Here is a 7,500-nt window from a genome sequence, read left to right as displayed (position 1 = left end):
CTCGCGCAGGTACACACACGTTATGTCTCCATACAACTGCAGTGTATTGCATATTGGAGTTGCCAGCTGGGAATCTGTGAAATGCCTTTGTTTGATTTGTTTATCTATACAGTACATGCTGTTTACCATACACTTGGCTGTCGTGAGGGAATGTTTGATTTTGTGTCTGAGTCGGGTTCTCTGCCTCAGGGTGTGTGTGTGTGTGTGTTTGTGTGTTTAGGTGTGCAATCCAGGCGTGTAATCCCCATCATCAGCACAACCTACGCAGGCAGTGTGTGTTTTTGTGTGTGTGTGTGTGTGCATGTGTGTGTGTGCATGTGTGTTTGTGCTCACAACACCATTACTGAGGACCACTCCCATATGGGGGACTAGGAAGTCAGAACGGTGACGGAATTATCTTTTTTCCCCCTTTCACTTCCTGCTTTATGACGTAGCGCGGGCTGAGGCTGGCGAGATTCATAAATTCAGTTAGTAGGACGCTCTGCATGATGCATTGGCCCAACCAAATGAGATTCACCCGAGTCACAGAAATATTTGGCGGCACATGTATAATACACACACATACACACACACGCACACACACACACACACACACACACACACACACACACACACACACACACACACACACACACACACACACACACACACACACACACACACACACACACAGGAGAACAGCCACAGGAACAGTTTGGAATAGTTTCGTTCATCTGGAAAACCCACCCCCCTTTCAGCCCTTGAATGGTCTAGTCTGGTAACCAGTGGTCCACCCCCCTAACAGCCCTGTAATGGTCTAATCTGGTAACCAGTGATCCACACCCCTAACAACCCTTTAATGGTCTAGTCTGGTAACCAGTGATCCACACCCCTAACAGCCCTTTAATGGTCTAGTCTGGTAACCAGTGATCCACCCCCCTTACAGTCCTGTTATGGTCTAGTCTGGTAACCAGTGATCCAACCCCCTATCAGTCCTGTCATGGTCTAGTCTGATAACCAGTGATCTGAGCCACATGGATCTATTGTTGTTATCAACAGTTGTGGGGTGGAGGGGAGGTGGGGGAGAGGGCCCTGCCACGATGACATCAGAAACCCGGTTGCCATGGCACCCAGGGAGCCAATGGGTATGTAGTTATATTCAGTGAGAACTGTGAGCGGTCTCAGCCACTAGGGGGAGTGCTAGCTCACTGAGCCCCTATGGACCTCCACACTGTCAAACCCAGAGCCAACTGATACAGGAAGTGTGTTGTGGTCAGACAGACACCACAGGGAGAAGTTGCACTCACAGTGCTGCTTTTCCAGAGGTCAGTTGCGTGTTATGATGAGTCTCATTGGTTCTGGAGGAAAGAACAGGTGAAGATCTTCTCTCTTTTTTACCTCTTAAGGCCTTGCACAAGGGCACAATGTTGGCGATGGTCACATGGGCTAGTGAAACCAGCAACAGACTTGCAGCCAAACACACAACCCACAATTTATCCCTTTTAAGGACCTGGGATTCGAACCAGCAAGGGAAGAGCTGATTGTGGATCTGAGCTTAGAGTTTAAGGCATCATGCTGTGTCCTTGACTGGGCTTAGTAAATATCGATAGGAGCCACTCAAATGGTTCCACTGAAAAAAATGTTTTTTTGTTGTTTTGTCTTATTTACGGTACTATGATTACAGCTAAACTAGGATCAGCTCTCCCACCTGAATGACTACAAACTATTCCAACAACAGCAGTCCTGGGACCAGCAGATGAAGGGTGAGGGGTCGGCTAGAGGCTCCCGGTAGACTCTGTCCTCTAGATAAACACTGTCTCTCATCAACAGCTCTTTTCCCAAGCTTTCTGTAACCGTGTGTGTGTGTGTGTGTGTTCTCTCCAAGAATACTGGCACACTATAAACACACCATCTGCTGTCGAGCACCTCAATAGTGTTATGAAACACACACACACACAGACTGCTACAGACACTGGAAATCATCACACACTCCGCCCGAGTCTCATCTTTTTTCTTTTCTTTTTTAAATTTCAAAGTCAGAGATGGCTGCAGGAGGAGATGAAAAGCATTTGGAAGGACCGAGGTTTTCCCTGGCTCTGCCTGCCATTGAAGGATCATGTGATTAGAGAGCATGTCAGAACAGGCCAACCCCCCCCCCCCTCACCCATGTAAACGACCCCATCACCAGACCAGCACACTGCAGTCCCAGCAGAGTGAGAGAACGCCGACACTACAGTAGGATGTAGAAGAACCATAGTTCACTGGGAATCAAAGAATCCCTTAGCTGTTGATGGAATGGAATGATTTCTGGCGTAATCCACGGGATTAAACATCTCAGCCGAATCCCAGCTGTTATTTCAGCTCTTCCCTTGGAAGACCCAAGCCGGCGCTTTTTTCAAAGTAGAACGACGTCGGCCGTCAAGTGTCCGTGACCCCATCCGTGATCCAGTGTGCCTCCCCTCCCTCCCCTCCCTCCCGTCCCTCCCCTCATACATGAATCATCATCCAACTTTCCCACCGCGCCGGCAAAAGCCGGGGTCGTCATGGTAACGGCCAGGGCTGGCGTGCTGGTGTGGAAACGCCCTCAGGCGAGCGTGTTTCCTCCCAGCTGCCTCCCTGCGGTCTGTCCAAACATCAGACTAATTGTCACTCGGCAGGTGAACTCCGCAGTGGGGCTTCAGTACCCGTCGCCTGGCTCTCTCTCTCCCTCTCTCTCTCTCACTCCACTCTCTCTCTTCCTCTCTCCCTCTCTCTCTCACTCCACTCTCTCTCTCTCTCCCTCCCTCTATCTCTCCACTCTCTCTTTCTCTGTCTCTCCCTCTCTCTTTATTGGCATTGCTCATCTGTGTTGCCAAAGCTTTTGATACATGAAGTCAACGACGCAAATTCAGCCGAGGCACGTACGTCACGGCCGGGGGGTCAGCAGAGGTTAATCAGTCACGCATGACGCAGCACCAGCTGACTGTAGCTGTCATAGCATTGGTCAGCTCACTAGAGCGCATGTATTTAAGCTGTCAAAACATGTCATTGTTCGCGCTTGCCTTTACTGCTGTTGTGCATTGCATGCTCGCTGCTTCCGCGTTCTCTGCTCTGGCGTCCGCTGCCATTCCTGCTATTGCTCGCTGCTCCGCGTCTTGCTCGCGTTCCGTGCTCATATTGTGATTTGGTGCGTTTGCTATCTGCTGCCCGCGGTGTCCTCGCTGCTTCCGCGTTCTCTGCTCTTGCGTTCCTCTCTGCCCGCGTCGTCTCTCCGGTCCGTGGTTTGGGTGTCCGTTTAGTGGCGTCGTGGAGCGCCGGCTTCCGAGGCCGAGGTGCCCGTCTCCCTGTAGCACCGTCGTGCCATACTTGCGTATGGTTCAGTTGCTCGCATAGCTTGCGTTGGAAGTCCGTTTGAGCATTGCTACGCGCCGGTCACTGGGTTTCATTCATGAGCCGCTATGTCGGAGGTTGTCCATGCCTCGTCTGCCGCATTACTCAACTGTCGATGTGCGCCGGGTGCATTCACCATTGAAATGTTTGCTGTTTCGGGCGTGGACGTGCTATGTGGATTCTCTATGTATTTGGTTCATCTCATGGTGCGTTCGTTTATAAATGGGAGGTGGCAAATTGCGACTTGCTACTAGGAATTATTAAAATACAACACCGCATGAACTCGCACTTCCTCGTCGCAAATTCGGATATGTTTTCAGCCCCCAGTTGCTCGAATGCACTGGATATAACTAGGTGACTGTGATATAATGTTATATAGCTCGAATGCACACAGGTCGGAGGTAGGTATTTTGCCACTTGCGACTTGCCACCTCCGACCACAACCGAACGCACCATAAGTCCTCCCCTCGCGGCTCGTTCGTGGATTCGCTGGCCGCATGACAGGCTATACTGCTCGTTGCTAACTAGCTGGCGTTCGTCAAGGTTCCCGTATTGCACGTCGGGGCATCATTATGTTGGATTGCTAATACTAGCTCATGATTCTATTACTGGCTCATGATTCTGATACTAGCTCATGATTCTAATACTAGCTCATGATTCTCATACTCGCTCATGATTCTGATACTAGCTCATGATTCTAATACTAGCTCATTATTCTGATACTAGCTCATTATTCTGATACTAGCTCATGATTCTAATACTAGCTCATTATTCTGATACTAGCTCATGATTCTAATACTAGCTCATGATTCTAATACTAGCTCTTGATTCTAATACTAGCTCATGATTCTGATACTAGCTCATGATTCTAATACTAGCTCATTATTCTAATACTAGCTCGTGTTTCTCGCGTTCAATCGTTGCAGCCCGAGGGTTCCGGCCGGACTGCACTCTACTCGCTAGCACCCATGATTGCGAGTGCCTCCACGCAGCTAGCGTTAGCCGTTCGGTGTGGCTAATGCTAGCTGTGTCCCCATCAATCAATCTAAGCTTGTTTGATAGCGCATTTCATGCCCTGAGGCGGCTCAGTGCGCTTTCCTGAGGACATGGTGGGTATACGTCCCACCCCTACATATTTTGGTAGGGACTTGACGTTCATGATCGCGTCGGAATTGCTTCCGGAGATGCAAACCATGTGAAGATAAATGAGGAATAAATTGATGACTGTAAGTAATGAGATAAGGAACGATAAATATTATAATAATATTAAGGCCGTCTCGCCTGTCTGGTATGCCTGGCTTGTATGGCCGATTGCTTCGGCATGTCCAAACCTCGTTCGGGGACAACGACGGCGATGATGCCTTACCAATTATTGCAGTTTATTGGCTTTATAATTAGTTCGGGTCAGTAGCATCGGGCTACTGCATGGTTCTTAGGGCAACGTACTGTAACCTGTGCATTGTCATCAATTGTTTCAAGCCATTATGCTCTGCAATCTGCTGCGTGTGCGCGACTATCCTGGCTGTTCGGTTTAACGCGGTGCTTATTCTTCCACCATTTACGTTCGTCGCCTGCTCCTCCGCGGTGTTTGGGGGCAGGGTTTACGGGCTTTTATTTCTAAATGTAAAAGGGATGTATGCTGCGCTGGTCACGCTTCAATGTCGGATGTGTCATTTTACGCTGCGTTGGGATCCTGCATTGCTCTTCGCATTTAGCCCTCTGCGTTATTTCAAAGACTAATCACCTGATTATAATGCTGCGTGCATGACATGATCGGTTTGTCGACTGGACGATGGATAGGGTGTTATGCGCGATGTGCAGTTTCTCTATCGTCGCTAATATTTTGCGGGGCCCCTCAGTGGTCTAGGAAACGCTTCTTTTCTGCATAACGGTGCACCGTGTATTTATCAACTATGTTCGTTCGTACATTCCGTTAACCGACGGCCCACTCTGATCGTCATTGAGGCAGGATGCCGTTCCCCCTTCCTGGCTCTCTGGGCCAAGGGCTTGGCCCAGAGGGGGGGAACACCTAGATTGCCTCCCCCTGCTAACGCGCTTTCCACGCCGGTGGAAGGCAGGGGGCCCCCCGGACAGAGCACACCGCCAAAAATTCATATGCATGTATTATGCCGCTTGTATAATAAATGTTCAAATTTGACAAAAGTGATCTCGTCTGAAATTAAAATGTATATACATTTAAAAACCAACAACATAGAAATAACAATAAGTAATAATACTAATTAACACTAACAATTTGCACAATAAATGAACATAACAGAACATTAATGAATGTGTGTCTCTCTCTCCCTCTCTGTCTTTCAGCTCTACCTCTCTCTCTCACATACAATTGCTATACTGTGTACTCTATCTCCCTCTGATTAAATATATAAGTCTGTCTGTCTGCCTGCCTGCCTGCCTGCCTGTCTGTCTGTCTGTCTGTCTGTCTGTCTGTCTGTCTGTCTGTCTGTCTGTCTGTCTCTGTCTGTCTGTCTGTCTGTCTGTCTGTCTGTCTGTCTTTCTGTCTATCTTTCTGTCTGCCTGTCTGTCTGTCTGTCTGTCTATCTGTCTGTCTGTCTGTCTGTCTGTCTGTCTGTCTGTCTGTCTGTCTGTCTGTCTGTCTGTCTGTCTGTCTATCTATCTATCTATCTATCTATCTATCTACAGGTACAGTACGTATCTATCTACGTATCTATCTATCTATCTATCTATCTACGTATCTATCTATCTATCTACGTATCTATCTATCTATCTATCTATCTACGTATCTATCTATCTATCTATCTATCTATCTATCTGTCTGTCTGTCTGTCTATCTATCTATCTATCTATCTATCTATCTATCTATCTATCTACAGGTACGTATCTATCTACGTATCTATCTATCTATCTATCTATCTACGTATCTATCTATCTATCTATCTATCTACGTATCTATCTATCTATCTATCTATCTACGTATCTATCTATCTATCTATCTATCTATCTACGTATCTATCTATCTATCTATCTATCTATCTATCTATCTATCTATCTATCTATCTATCTATCTATCTATCTATCTATCTATCTATCTATCTATCTATCTATCTATCTATCTACATATCCATCTGTCCGTCCGTCTGCCTCCTTTGTGTCTCTGTCTCAGGACAGAGAGAGTCAGGCCAGGCCGATGATGTTTAACACACACTAACACTCTGTACACAGCGCAGGAGGAAATCAAGCCGTCACCAGATAAGGATGTCACACACATACACACACACACACACACACACACACACACACACACACACACACACACACACACACACACACACACACACACACACTCCATGCTGTCAGTTTACATTCCCACCTGTCTGACAGATGTGTGCACGTGAGGTTAGAACAAACACACACATTCAGCAAGGATGTGCTGGTGGAGAACATTTGACCTGCATATTACCTGTGAATTTGCATTTAGTGTCCCCCCTATTCACAAGCTGGAAACACAGAAATGACAAAACAATCACAAACTACACACACATCCCCCAGATCACAACAAATGCTTTCATGTTACAAACGAATCCCTCTGCTTCGGTTCAAACAACTGTTTTGGAGGAAAATGCTAATGAAGCAGAGTGAGAAACAGGTTTACGACTCTCCCTGGCAATTTTATTCAAACGGAAAAAAAGGCTTTACATAACCAACGGTAAAAGCATGGATAAATATTCATAGTCGCTCAAGGCAGAGTCATAAATCTTCATGAAGTGAACCGGACTACAATCCTAAAATAGTTTGCTCCAACTTCTCTCCGACAGGCCTTGACACTTTCAGATGTAAGGAGTGTTACTCCTTTATGATCATGCAATACTTTTTTTTTTCTTTTTTTCTTTTTTACTGTGGTGCATGGCAAGCTAGTTAGCTTACATAGTAGTAGACTACTTAGAAGAGTATTTTTACTCTGGTGCATGGTAAGCTAGTTAGCTTACATAGTAGTAGACTACTTAGTAGCGTCACTACCATACAAGTACTGAATATATCTACAGTATTCATATTACATTCCCAGGTAAACATTTATATTCTTTCATAAGACGATATACTGTATGGTACATACATACCATGTCATCATAACCAGTACAATCTTATATCACACCAGAACAGAGTAGCTAGAGT

Source organism: Borostomias antarcticus (genome assembly GCF_949987555.1).
Source record: "Borostomias antarcticus genome assembly, chromosome: 5".
In the NCBI taxonomy this organism is placed as follows: domain Eukaryota; kingdom Metazoa; phylum Chordata; class Actinopteri; order Stomiiformes; family Stomiidae; genus Borostomias; species Borostomias antarcticus.
The sequence above is the reverse complement of the archived record's forward strand: the minus strand, read 5'-3'. Positions refer to the sequence as shown.